A 15,666-nucleotide genomic window follows, 5' to 3' on the forward strand; every position below is an offset into this window, starting at 1 on the left:
GGGAAGGGAACAGGAAAAAACTAACCCAGCTCCAACCCCAAGGCGCAGCGGAGAACCGGGAATACGTCCGGTGCCCCAACTCGACCATACCCCAGCCTCTCGGGAGGGGTGGAACTACCGAAATGGCGAACGGCAACAGATCGGCCCACCCCTCCGACTGAGGTAAGTCTCCGCTGCACCACACCCCGGCAACACCAATGACGAATGGTACAAAGGCTCACCGAGGCTGGAGTGGAACCGGGCCCTAACCAAACCAAGAAAAACGCCTCTAACACCCCCCCCCCCCCCCCCCCAGGTGCAGAGGTCTTCTGAGAATGCTCAGCGTGACCAACCTGCACCACCCCACAACCCATAAGACAAACGGTCTTGGGGCAAGTGAGGTTGGGGTTAGGGATGTAGAGAAATAAAAAACAACAAAATAAAACGACCCAACAACCCAAACAGAAAATACCTAAAAACACATAAAAATTAACAATTAAGTGAGCCCAGACGGGCTTCTAACCGCCTAACATTCACTCCACCAGATACGCCTCTGACTCCCCATACAATTATAACCCCTATTTAAAGAAAACAAAACATTTACTCGTGCTAGATTTTTTATTTATTTATTTTTTTTTTATGTGTATTATTTTGCCTGTCCCAGAACACTTGGAGATACGTCATCATTATTTCTCTTGATGCTTACATGTCGGGGCAATACAGTAATCTCCGCTCGTCCGAGCTGCTTGGGCTCGTCAACAGGAGGAGCCAGAAGTCCCGTCGGAGGAGCCTCAGTGGGGCGAAGAAGAGGCAGCCCGGATCTGTGTCGGGGAAAGCCCCGAGATGAAAAAACCCACTCTGATGGGCGTCCTCTCTCGCGTCCACACTCCTTCATCCGAACATCTAGATGAATCACCAACGATATTAGCTCATCTAAATCGTTTGGCTCGTCACGGACTGCCGGCTCGTCTTTTAACGACTCATTTAACCCATCTACAAACATTCCTTGTAAAGCTGTGGCGCTCCAACCTGCCTGAGCAGAAACCAGAGAACATTGCATCACCACACAAGGCTCCGGACGACAAACAATCAGTTCGGACGCCGAATCTCTGGGTGACGGAGTTATCTGCACTAGTATCGATGGTGGCACAGCTGGAGCAGCAGGAAGCGGAACGGCCTGCGCTGCAAGCTCCGTAACACGGGCGTCTGCTTGTTTAATTTGGTTTGCGAGATGCTGTAATTGCTCCCATATTTTCTCCAAGTGTTCTTGAACTTTTTCGGCAAAAGGAACCGCTTCTGCCGCTGGGTCCATTATGGAATGGCCGGGAACTACTGTTTTGTGTCGACGCGAGTTGAGGAGCGGACCTGCGTCACACAGAACCCAGCGCTAAAAATAACCAGAAAGCGGTTCCAACAACAGAAACAATTTATTTTTCACCTGTGCATAATAATGTGTACAAAACTAAAACAACGTCCTTCTGGTCGAGTGACTGTTGGCACGCTCTTTAGCGCCCAAAAGGATAGAAGCCCGGCATTCCTGGACCCACTACCACCAGACAAACACCCCCCAGGTGGACATGACAAACTGACTCTCTGTGAAGCAAGGAAGAGGTGAGGTAAGTCAGCAGGTACAACAATATCTTTCAAAAGACGCACGCTATCAGCAACACATTCAGGTCTGTATTTTTTAACTTTATGCAAATGAGCAGCTTCTCACAACAAGTGGAGGATCACTTATCCTGCACGCCACAGCAGTGAGAAGCAAACTGCACAATTCTCATTACAATTACAGTATACTGCGTAACAAAACACCAAGTTACTATCAACAATTAGTCGAACACTTAATCACCTTGAATGTGTGCTGACAGCAAGTGTCCTCACCCTTCCTTGCTTCACGGGCTCGATGTGTCAAACCCAGGCGCGGTCCTCAGCGTCTCACAAACGGACATCATAAGGTCGAGTTCCCGGCAGTTCTGCTTGAATCACACATGACTTAAATGCAGAACGCCATCCAATTATCTGCTTCAGGTGAAAGTCTTTAAGGTTGCATGTGAGCACCAGTCACAGGTGCTACACATGATGTTGATGAGGGTGAGGACTCTTCAGCCAGCACCTTCTCCACAAACAAATCAGTTTCCATGCCACCTGAAGAGCAAAGAAAAGAAAAGAACACCAAAATATCCAGCCACACCCCCCAACACACAACAAATCCAACAAGACCAAGCATTCATGATATGCGCTCTCTTAAGGCTATGAAATTGGGCTATTAGTAAAAAAAAGTAGAAAAGGGGGTGTTCACAATGATAGTAGCATCTGCTGTTGACGCTACAAACTCAAAACTATTATGTTCAAACTGCTTTTTTAGCAATCCTGTGAATCACCAAACTAGTATTTAGTTGTATAACCACAGTTTTTCATGATTTCTTCACATCTGCGAGGCATTAATTTTGTTGGTTTGGAACCAAGATTTTGCTCGTTTACTAGTGTGCATGGGGTTATTTTCTTGTTGAAACACCCATTTCAAGGGCATGTCCTCTTCAGCAAAAGGCAACATGACCTCCTCAAGTATTTTGACATATCCAAACTGATCCACATATCCATGGATTAATCTTTTTAGTCACATAGCACTACTATTATTCTGAACACTACTGTATGTAGTGTGTGAGTGAACGTGGTGTGCGTGTGTGACCCCCATCCGCCCTTGCCGAACAGCCTACACCATCCTACTCAAAGCCAATAGACAATTTCTATCAGGAAGGGCCAACCAACAAAACAACATGAAGACAGACAAGAACGAAAGACAAGTGGTGAAGGCAATAACTGTGAAGTGATGAGAAGTGAGACACAGAGGAGACAAGGCCCCAACCATGCAAATTACCAGGACAAACAACCACAGATGAACAAGCAGTGACAGCAACAGTCTGTTGTCTAATTAGTGAGCACCCATACTGTAATCTAGGACACCAGAGTCTTGATCCCCTTGAGAGCACCCAAAACCAAATTGTGGTGATGGCCACAAACACACAATCAACCACACACAGAGACTCAGATCACAGCTAAATATCTGATCGCTACTGCGGCTGTTGTGTTGGGCCAAGACAAAAGTACAGAACCTTACCATATGACGTGGACCACTCTGGCACGTCAGAAGCCATAACAGCCGACTGCACGCAACAAACAGAAATGGGTCCAGGACGCAGGGCCCCAGGAGAAACCAGGAGAAAAAGTGTGGCAGAATGGCACAGGGGCCAGGAAGGGCAACCACCAGAGCCACCGGGGCAGCCCAATGAACCACCAGCGAAATGGCCCGGCGGTGCAGGAATGCATCCACTACACTGTCCCCCACGGAGGCACAGGAAGCAACCGCATACCCAAGGGAATCAAATCAATTCAAATCAATTTTATTTATATAGTACCAAATCACAACAAACAGTTGCCCCAAGGCGCTTTATATTTTAAGGCAAAAGCCACGGCCAAAATGACCCCCTATGAGCAAGCACTTGGCGACAGTGGGAAGGAAAAACTCCCTTTTAACAGGAAGAAACCTCCAGCAGAACCAGGCTTAGGGAGGGGCAGTCTTCTGCTGGGACTGGTTGGGGCTGAGGGGAGAGAATCAGGAAAAAAGGGAAGCACACAGGGCATGGCCCAAAAAAAGAGGGGGCCCCTAGAACCACACCACCTGGCCCATGGCCCCCAGATGGAGGAGCGAGAAGCGGCGGCGGGGACAGGGGGCAAAGGAGCCATTGCAGTTGAACCCAAGACATGGGCAGGGAAAACCGAGCCATACGAGGGTGGGGTCCGGCCTCCAGGCAAGAGGTGAGATCCAATCCCCGGGCCAGGAAGCACATGAGGCTGCCCCAACACCGAAGACTCCCCCAGCACAGCCAGCAGGACCCCCAAAGTCTCCCCAAGCCCACCAATCCACTCCCCCACCCCAGACCCCACACCAAGCAAAAAAGCCCAAGATCAAGAGACTGCCCATGTGAGGCGGGGCAACACTTCACCCTATGGAGACCACAGCCCCCAACCCCCCAGTGCCAACAGCAGAACCCCACCACAACCACCCACACACCCCCAATGGCCCGTTGGACCCTGGGACCCACAAGCCCCAGAGTAGGGCCCCAAGACCACAAAAGAACAGGCAAGGTAGACCCCCCAACCCCAGAGCCCCAGACATCCCCAGCCAGAACTCATCATGGACTTCAGGAAGAACAAAAAAGATGACCCTTCCCCTCCTCACAAATGGCAAATTGGGGGAAAATGTCACCACCTTCAGGTTTCTGGGCACCCACATCTCCGCAAACTACTCCTGGACCTCGAGCATCAGGGCTCTGGTTAAAAAGGCTCAGCAGTAGCTACACTTCCTGCATGTCCTCATGAAGAACAACCTGGGCATGAATCTGCTGCTGGCCTTCTCTCACACCTTGAGGGAGAGCGTACTGACATATTGTCTGGGTGTGTGCTATGCAGGCTCCACAGCAAAACTCAGGAAGGCTGCCCTCTGCCCAGCCTGGCAACCATTGCCACATCCTGCTGGCTGAGGGGAATGAAGGCCATCACAGGAGACTTCACACACCCTGCACACCCCCTGTTTGAACTCTTGATCTCTGGGAAATGTTACAGGTCAACAAAGTCCCACACCAGCATGTTGACAAATACCTTCCTTCCCTAGACCATACATACTGCAAACACCCATGACCAGATACTCTCCCACAGATGTACTCTCATAAACAACCAAACCCCTGGACAATAAACAACCAAACATACTTCTTGCCGCCTTAAGCACCTTAATAGCACTGACTTCTGTGCCCCAGTGTTCACAGTTACTGCTCTAAATGTGCCCCCAGTGTTCAGAATTGCTGCGTTAAATGTTTACAGTCACTTTTTAAACAGTACTTTACTCATATACTCAACAAAAATATAAACGCAACACTTTTGGTTTTGCTCCCGTTTTGTATGAGATGAACTCAAAGATCTAAAACTTTTTCCACATACACATTATCACCATTTCCCTCAAATATTGTTCACAAATCAGTCTAAATCTGTGATAGTGAGCACTTCTCCTTTGCTGAGTTAATCCATCCCACCTCACAGGTGTGCCATACCAAGATGCTGATTAGACACCATGATTAGTGCACAGGTGTGCCTTAGACTGTCCACAATAAAAGGCCACTCTGAAAGGTGCAGTTTTGTTTTATTGGGAGGGATACCAGTCAGTATCTGGTGTGACCACCATTTGCCTCATGCAGTGCAACACATCTCATTCGCATAGAGTTGATCAGGTTGTCAATTGTGGCCTGTGGAATGTTGGTCAACTCCTCTTCAATGGCTGTGTGAAGTTGCTGGATATTGGCAGGATCTGGTACACGCTGTCGTATACGCCGGTCCAGAGCATCCCAAACATGCTCAATGGGTGACATGTCTGGTGATTATGCCGGCCATGCAAGAACTGGGACATTTTCAGCTTCCAAGAACTGTGTACAGATCCTTGCAACATGGGGCCGTGCATTATCCTGCTGCAACATGAGGTGATGTTCTTGGATGTATGGCACAACAATGGGCCTCAGGATCTCGTCACAGTATCTCTGTGCATTCAAAATGCCATCAATAAAATGCACCTGTGTTCTTCGTCCATAACAGACGCCTGCCCATACCATAACCCCACCACCACCATGGGCCACTTGATCCACAACACTGACATCAGAAAATCAATCAATCAATCAATTTTATTTATAGAAAACCGCTCACCCACACGACGCCACACACGCTGTCTGCCATCTGCCCTGGACAGTGTGAACCGGGATTCATCCGTGAAGAGAACACCTCTCCAACGTGCCAAACACCAGCGAATGTGAGCATTTGCCCACTCACGTCGGTTACGACGATGAACTGGAGTCAGGTCGAGACCCCGATGAGGATGACGAGCATGCAGATGAGCTTCCCTGAGATGGTTTCTGACACTTTTGCAGAAATTCTTTGTTTATGCAAACCGATTATTTCAGCAGCTGTCCGAGTGGCTGGTCTCAGACGATCTTGGAGGTGAACATGCTGGATGTGGAGGTCCTGGGCTGGTGTGGTTACATGTGGTCTGCGGTTGTGAGGCTGGTTGGATGTACTGCCAAATTCTCTGAAACACCTTTGGAGATGGCTTATGGTAGAGAAATGAACATTCAATACACGAGCAACAGCTCTGGTTGACATGCCTACTGTCAGCATTCCAATTGCACGCTCCCTCAAATCTTGCGACATCTGTGGCATTGTGCTGTGTGATAAAACTGCACCTTTCAGAGTGGCCTTTTATTGTGGGCAGTCTAAGGCACACCTGTGCACTAATCATGGTGTCTAATCAGCATCTTGGTATGGCACACCTGTGAGGTGGGATGGATTATCTCAGCAAAGAAGTGCTCACTATCACAGATTTAGACTGGTTTGTGAACAATATTTGAGTGAAATGGTAATATTGTGTATGTGGAAAAAGTTTTAGATCTTTGAGTTCATCTCATACAAAATGGGAGCAAAACCAAAAGTGTTGCATTTATATTTTTGTTGTGTATGTATGTGTGTGTGTGTGTGTGTGTGTGTGTGTGTGTGTGTGTGAGTGTGTGTATATATATCAGTATAGAATACATATTTAATAATTTTTTTGTGGTCTGTGAGATGTCTTGTTTTTCCTTTTGCGGTTTACAGTAGTTCTGTGAGAGCACCCCCGATATTGTTTTCACCCACTCCCCATACAATGACAAAGACTATTCTATTCTATTGTGGACATTTGAATTTCATATTAAAGAGCCCATTTGGTGTACATTTTGCATTATATCCCAATCAAAAGTGCTTCAACCACTCTCTTTTGTGACAATACGTTTTATCCACATATGATCCGTATTGCGAATTTAGCAGATATTTGATTTTAACGTTGAAAAGCCCTTTGATTCTATATTTTGTGTTATAGTTTACTTTATGAAAAGTCACTTCAAACAGGACTTTGATCTTGAAAATTTTCCAAGGTAAAAGTTCAGTGTGGAATTGGAAACTGCTAACTCATCCACATTGGGTGTGCAGTCAGTACTTTCTGAGCGCGGGTCCCAAGCCTGGATAAATGAGGAGGGTTGCATCAGGAAGGTCATCCGGTGCCAATCCAACTATGCAGACTAAGAATCGAATTTCCATACTGGATCGGACAAGGCCCAGGTTAACAACGTCCGCCACCAGTGCTGTTGCTCAACAGGGTGCCATTAGAAATTGGGCTACTGCTGGGCAAAAACAATGAAGAAGAAGAGGAGGACATTTCCACAAACAGCAGGAGAAGAGGAAAACTAGAAGGGTGGAAATGAGAGTGGGGACTTTGAATGTTGGTAGTGTGACTGATAAAGGGAGACAGCTGGCTGATATGATGGAGAAGAGAAAGGTAGACATATTGTGTGTGCAAGAGATCAATTGGAAGGGAAGTAAGAGCAGGAGCATTGGCGGTGGGTTCAAGTTGTTGTACCATGGTGAGGATAGGAAGAGAAATGGTGTTGTGGTCATTTTAAAGGAAGAGTATGTTAAATGTGTGCTGGAGGTTAAGCGAGTGTCTGACAGGGTAATGAGTATGAAGTTGGAAATTGAAGGGGTAATGATGAATATCATCAGTGCATATGCCCCACAGGTAGGTTATGAGATGAAGGAGAAAGAAGATTTCTGGAGTGTGTTAGATGAGGTGGTGGAGACTGTGCCCAAGCATGAAAGAGTGGTAAGAGGAGTTCACTTCAATGGGCATGTTGGTGAAGGGAACAGAGGTAATGAGTAAGTAATGGGTAGATATGGTATCAAGGATAGGAATGGGTAATGATAGATGGTAGTTGATGGAAATGGCTGTGGTGAACACCTACTTTAAGAAAAGGGAGGAGCGCAGGGTAAAATATAAGAGTGGAGGAAGGTGCACACAGGTGGACTACACTCTTTATAGGAGATGCAAGCTAAAAGAAATCAGAGACTGTAAGGTGGTGGCAGGAGAGAGTGTCGTTAGACAGCATAGGATGGTTGTTTGTTGGATGACTTTAGAGGTAAAGAAGAAGAGAGTGAGAGCTCAAAAAAGGATCAGATGTTGGAAGCTGAAGGAGGAAGACTACTGTGTGAAATTTAGCGAGCAGGTGAGAGAAGCACTGGAAGGAGGGGAAGCAATTTTGGACAACTGGAAAACAACTGCAGATGTGGTGAGGGAGACAGCTAGGACAGTACTGGGTATGACATCTGGGCATTGGAAGGAAGACAAGGAGACTTGGTAGTGGAATGAAGCGGTCCAGGAAAGCATAAGAAGAAATAGGTTGGCAAAAAAGTTTTGGGATAGTCGGAGAGATGAAGAAAGTAGACAGGATTACAAGGAGATGTGGCATAAGGATAAAGAGAAGTGGCAAAAGCGAAGGAAAAGGCATATTGCGAGCTGTACAAGAAGTTGAATAGTAAGGAATGAGAAAAGGACTTGTACTGTTTGGCCAGAGAAAGGGATGGAGCTGGAAAGGATATGCAGCAGGTTAAGGTGGTAAAAGATGCAAATGGTAATGTGCTGACAAGTGAGGAGTGTGTGCTGAGAAGGTGAAGGGAATATTTTGAGGAGCTGATGAATGAAGAAAATGAGCAAGAGAAAAGGCTGGATGATGTGGTGAGAGTAAGTCAGGAAGTACAAGAGATTAGTAATGAAGAAGTGAGGGCTCCTATGAAGAGGATGAAGAGTGGAAAGGCAGTTGATCCAGATGACATTCTAGGCATGGAAATGTCTAGGAGAGATGGCAGTGGAGTTTTGAACCAGATTGTTTATTAAAATCTTGGAAAGTAAAAGGATGCCTGAGGAGTGGAGACGAAGTGTGCTGGTTCCTATTTTCAAGAACAAGGGTGATGTGCAGCGCTGCAGTAACTACAGAGGCATAAAGTTGATCAGCCACAGCATGAAGTCATGCGAAAGAGTAGTAGAAGCTAGGCGTAGAAAACAGGTGAAGATCTGTGAACAGCAATATGGTTTCATGCCGAGAAAGAGCACTACAGATGCAATGTTTGCTCTGAGAATACTGTTGGAGGCCAGAAAGAGTTACATTGTGTGTTTGTGAACTTAGAAAAAGCTTATGATAGGGTGCCAAGAGAAGACCTGTGGTATTGTATGAGGAAGTCTGGAGTGGCAGAGAAGTATGTTAGGGTAGTGCAGGACATGTACATGAATAGTGTGACAGCAGTGAGATGCGCAGTAGGAATGACCGACTCATTCAAGGTGGAGGTGGGGTTACACCAAGGATCAGCTCTGAGTCCTTTCTTGTTCGCAATGATGATGGGCAGTTTGAAGGATGAGATCAAACAGGAGTCCCCATGGACTATGATGTTTGCAGATGACACTGTGATCTGTAATGAGAGTAGACAGCAAGTCGAGTCTGGAGGCAGAGATATGCTCTGGAGAGCAGGGGGATGAAAGTCAGTAGAAGCAAGACTGAGTACATGTGTGTGAATCAGAGGGACCCAGTGGAATAGTGCAGTTACAAGGAGTAGAAGTGGGGAAAGTAGATGAGTTTAAATATTTGAGCTCAAGTGTTCAAAGTAATCTAGAGTGTGGTAGAGAGGTGAAGAAGAGAGCGCAGGCAGGGTGGAGTGGGTGGAGAAAGGTGGCAGGAGTGATTTGTGACTGAAGAATATTAGTAAGAGTGAAGGGGAAAGTTTACAAGACAGTAGTGAGACCAGCTATGTTGTACGGCTTAGAGACAGCGGCAGAAAGACAGGAGACAGAGCTGGAGGTGGCAGAGCTCAAGAAGTTGAGATTCTCTTTGGAAGTGACGAGAATGGACAAGATTAGGAATGAACATATCAGAGGGACATTTCAGGTGGGACGGTTTGGAGACAAAGTCAGAGAGGCAAGATTGAGATGGTTTGGACATGTGCAGAGGAGAGACCCAGGGTATATAGGGAAAAGGATGCTGAGGATGGAGCCACCAGGCAGGAGGAGAAGAGGGAGGACAAAGAGGAGGATTATAGATGTACTGAGGGAGGACATGCAGGTGGTTGGTGTGACAGAGGAAGATACAGAGGACAGGGTGAGATGGAAACAATTGATCTGCTGTGGCAACCCCTAACAGGAACAGCCGAAAGAAAAAGAAGAAGGAAACAGGTGCTATGGATGTTTGTGCTCTATAAGTGCGATGCTCGAGTTTAGCTTATGAAAAGTGACTTCTAACAGGAGTTTGACATTGAAAATTTTCTGAGGTGCATATTTGTGGGATTGGAAACCAGTATTGGCGGAGGTTCGCGCTCTACGAGTGCGGTGCTCTAGTTTGCCATTTGATACCACCAGTTAATTGTTAAGGATGTATTTTCAATGTATCTTTTATAAATGAGCTTAGTAGAAACAAATTAGTTAAGTGCTATTTCAGTAAGAACAACACATGATGCAAATTACATGTCATTTTGGGAATCTTGTGGAATACACCTGTGTTAACTGGGTGGACATGTGCAGACTCTGACAATCAATCATTCATTATCTCCAAGCAACTATGCAAATTCTGAACATGAGACTGCATACACATATAATCAACATATCAGAAAAGGCCCAGCAGTAACATAACAGTTTCAAATATGAAAGAAATATGATAAATTCTTACCTATCATGATATGAATCTTCAGTAAGAATTTCATAATTTTATATTAAAAAAACTGTGGGCTTCAGACTGTTCACAAACAGACAAACAAAGGGGTGAAAACATAACCTCCTCCACCTTCATTGGCTGAGTTAATAAATAATGAATGGCATAAACTCCACCAAGTGGTATCAGAAAAATATGAATTGGTCAGAGGAACCAGACGTCACACTGAATGAATAATTGAAAGTATGCTGAATGAGATGAAATGCTTATATTTTTTCAGGATCGCTATAACATTGATTGGAGAGGATCGAGTTCAGATTGTCACCTACACAGTTATAGAGTACAACACACCGTGAAATGCTTATGTACCTATCCAGCTACACAAATTATAAAAATGCAACTAACATACAGTATATAGGCACTGAAACCTATATATGTTGTGCTTATGTCCAAATTACATAGTGTCAAGTGGATGGTACTCTATGACATCCCCAGTATTCAACAACAGTCCGACACGTGTTACTTCCCAAGTTGAGGCTGGTATCCATTGACAGGTGGGTTGATTGAGACAGTGTTGACCGTCTTGTTCAAGAACACAGAAAGGTAGCACGAGCATGAGTTGAACCCATGTCTAAATATTTGCAAGCCAGCTCCTTGTCCACTCATCCACCTTTATATATATATATATATATATATGTATATATATATATATATATATATATATATACGAGGTCTGTTAGAAAAGTATTCGACCTTATTATTTTTTTTCAAAAACCATATGGATTTGAATCACGTGTGATTACATCAGACATGCTTGGACCCTCGTGGGCATGCGAGAGTTTTTTCACGCCTGTCGGTTACGTCATTCGCCTGTGGGCAGTCTTTGAGTGAGGAGTCGCCCACCCTCTCGTCGATTTTTCATTGTTTAGGAATGGCTCAGAGACTGCTGCTTTGTTTGATAAAAAATTTTTCAAAAGCTGTAAGGCACAACTGAGTGGACACCATTCGATAAATTCAGCTGGTTTTCGGTAAAAATTTTAACAGCTGATGAGAGATTTTGGTCTGGTAGTGTCGCTTTAAGGACGGCCCACGGCGCCTGACAGCGATCTGCGCTTAAGGGCGGCAGCGTCTCGCCGTTTCAAGTTGAAAACTTCCACATTTCAGGCTCTGTTGACCCAGGAAGTCGTCAGAGAACAGAGAACTTTCAGAAGAAGTCAGCATGAGGAGTTTATTTGGACATTCCATTGTTAACGGACATTTTGTAATGAAAGAACGTGCAGGACCCGACCACGGGGGGTCGCGACAGGAAAAACACCTCCGTTGGAAACCTTAACGGGCCAAGTTGGAACATGCCCAAGCTGTTAAACAATTTCTCAGTTACTCACTTGTTGAAAGCCATCAAAAGCCGCCTGAATTTTACAAATGGTTTTCAACACATGCATGCGCACGAGGGTTCAAGCTTGTCTGATGTGAAAACATATGAATCAAATCCATATAGTTTAAAAAAAAATAAAAAGGTACGATACTTTATGGACAGATATACATATATATATAAAACCCCTAGCCAGAAACAATTCTGCTGAGTGACCTAAGTGTAAATTTGCTGGGTCAACATGATGGATTTGTGTTAGTGTTACCTAATTACCATGGTTCAGACCAACTAGATTTAAAAAGGTAAATGTAGACTTCAGTGTAAATTTGTTAGGTGAACATGATGAATTTACGTTACTGTTACTCAGTTACCATGGTTTAGGCCAATTAGGGTAAATGTAAATGTAAGGGTAAAAAAAACAAAAAGTAAGTCTCTTGGGCTGTTCCCTTGTTTGCAGTCAGGGTTACCACAACAAATCTGAGGTGGATCTGCATGTTAAATTGGCACAGGTTTTACACCAGATGCCCTTCCTGGTGCTACTCCACATCACATGGAGAAGTGTGCCAGGGGTGAGGTTTGAACCTTTCGAAACCAAGTGCACTAACCACTTGGCCACCACCGCTTTGTCAAGCAGCCAAATGGACTTACTGTGTTTTTGTTACATTTACCCTTAAAAATCTAGTTGGCCTGACCCATGATAATTAAGTAACAGTCATGCAAATTCATCATGTTGACCCAACAAATTTACATTTAGGTCACTCAGCAAAATTGTATCTGGGTACATTAAGGTATTTCACTTTGGGGGAAATACTTTCCATAATTTTCTTATGTTCACTAAGAAGTTAAATTTTACAGTGTTATATGTTATGTTAAAACTACATGATTTGAATGTGTTAATACATCCAACTTGATTCTATGTGGTAGAAGCTACATGTTAGACTTATGTTCACTCACACACACACGCTCATCAACCGCTTAGTCCAATTAAGGGTCGCGGGGGCTGGAGCCTATCCCAGCAGTTATAGAGCGTGAGGCGGGGTAAACCCAGGACAGGACGCTATTCTGTCACAGGGTCACAAACAGACAAACAAACACAGTCACACCCACTTGCACACTTACGGACAATTTAAAGATTCCAATCCACCTGACCCGCATGTCTTTGGATGTGGGAGGAAACTGGAACTCCCGGATAAAACCCACGCAAACACGGGGAGAACATGCAAACTCCACACAGAAAAGCCACAGGTGAGAAATGAGCCCATGACCTTCTCACTGTGAAGCATCTGTGCTAAACTAAGCCACCGTGCTGCCCAGACTTACGTTCATGTAACATAAAAACCAACAAAACCCATGTTCTTGTTGTTTTTTGTTTTTTTTTGCGTGTACTAGATGGTGCTGAGGCTGTCAATAAGGAATATTTCAAAAAACTACAGGAGATACTATGGGCTCTTTCACTCGTTTTTTGATGCTATACCCAAGGTGCTATTGCTATCCACAGGCCGTAAAACTGGGTCCAAAGGTAGGCATTGTGTGCAAAGGAATTACATTTATCATCTTAATACATCATGGGTGCACTGTGGACCAAACATAAAATCACCATCCTTACCCAGACAGCAAATAGATCCGGGCCGGATGTAGTCCAACATCTGGTACTAATCTTGAAAACAAATCCGGTCCAGACAGTTTTTGCACCCTGGCCCAGATCTGGCACGGCACCACTTTACAGTTCTGGAACAGATCCGGACCAGATCTGAACTGGATCCGCAAAACACCAACCGTTTACAGACCATATCTGGCACGGATCTGGGGCAGATGTGGACCGCATCACAGCACCGTGGCAGGAACAAGTTTTACAGGGGTAAGTTCCGTGGATCCGAGGAAACTGATTTGTATCTATAACACACAGATCAGTGTCCCTGGATTTATAAAACTTGATTGTCGTAAAGAAACAAACCGCTTTGCAATAAGCATTTAAAAAAGCCTCAGTGACGATCACGATTACAGAGTACAGAGTTTACAACCACTAATAGATAGTTTCTACCGAGTGCAGGTAAAATTACTTATCGTTATGCCCCATGTTCCTGGTTGGTGTTTTGCGGATCCAGTTCAGATCTGGTCCGGATCTGTTCTAGAACTGTAAAGCGGAGCCGTGCCGGATCTGGGCCAGGGTGCAAAAACTGTCTGGACCGGATCCGTTTTCAGGATTGGTACCAAATGTTGGACTACATCCGGCCCGGATCTATTTGCTGTCTGGGTAGAAGCCTCAAAGTCCTGGCTGCTTCCCCTTGGAAATGGGGATTGTCCTGAATTAAATTTAACTGATATACAAATGTTAAGAGTTGGCAACTAAATGATGTCATACCTAAAGTGTGTGTATTATGATGAAGTACAAGCCATGTGAACTGGAGTCAGTAACTGCCTACCTAGTCAAGCTGTAGTCATGGAAGCTAACTTGCAAATAGTAGTAGTCTTGAATTTACAATGTGTTAACAACATCAGTAGCTTTTCTAATCTGTGCACACCTGATGGCATCAGATCTCAGAAGTTAAGAAGAGCAGCTCCTCATTACTACTTGGCTAGGAGACTGATTAGGAACATCAGTGACTGGATGCATGTTTATCCACGCCAAAGAAACGGAATCTGATGTAAAACTTCTGCCACATCCTCACGTGGATCATGGCAGGATCCGTTGAGCCGATTGAGCAACCAGGGCAAGCCACAGGCAAAACGTTAATGACATCAACAGGGTGGGACTGACACCACTCTTCTATTAACTGCTTTATGTTATTAATGTTAGTAGTAACATATCTTAACTAAACTGATTCAGTCTGTTGGCATTTTTGCTTTTCTCAGTGTACTTTTTTGCCCTGATCTAGGTCTATCCAACTGCATCCAGAAACATTTTTGGGTACATTTGTTGACCCTGAACCATCCCTTAGTTATGCTGCTATAGACGTAGACTGCTGGGGGGTTCCCATGATGCACTGTTTCTTTCTCTTTTTGCTCTGTATGCACCACTCTGCATTTAATCATTAGTGATCGATCTCTGCTCCCCTCCACAGCATGTCTTTTTCCTGGTTCTCTCCCTCAGCCCCAACCAGTCCCAGCAGAAGACTGCCCCTCCCTGAGCCTGGTTCTGCTGGAGGTTTCTTCCTGTTAAAAGGGAGTTTTTCCTTCCCACTGTAGCCAAGTGCTTGCTCACAGGGGGTCGTTTTGACCGTTGGGGTTTTACATAATTATTGTATGGCCTTGCCTTACAATATAAAGCGCCTTGGGGCAACTGTTTGTTGTGATTTGGCGCTATATAAAAAAATTGATTGATTGATTGATAATGGTGACATGAACTTGTAAGTCCCAGATTCATTTTCAGTGCCAGGCTAGCTTCTTTTTTAATTTGTGAAATTAACAAATTAACCTTGTTTTTAATCTGTGTTCACCCAAATATTTTTAGTGATGTCACAACAAGTGATAAGTCAGCTGACCTACCTGAACAGATAACATTAACAAAATGCTGTTGTGCTTTTGCTGTATTTACTTTATTTGAGCAAAAACAAATAATTTTTCTTGTCATCAGGCAAGATGATTGAATGTTGCCCTCATGTTTAGGCCGTTTATCATCACAGTAATAGCAAATATAAAATGTATACATTCCATTTCACAAAAGAATGTTTACTTGTAAGATTCTAAATCAATAGCAATATTGCAACTGTTGCACTTAAC

This window comes from Thalassophryne amazonica, chromosome 15, assembly GCF_902500255.1.
Source record: "Thalassophryne amazonica chromosome 15, fThaAma1.1, whole genome shotgun sequence".
NCBI classification, from domain to species: Eukaryota; Metazoa; Chordata; class Actinopteri; order Batrachoidiformes; family Batrachoididae; genus Thalassophryne; species Thalassophryne amazonica.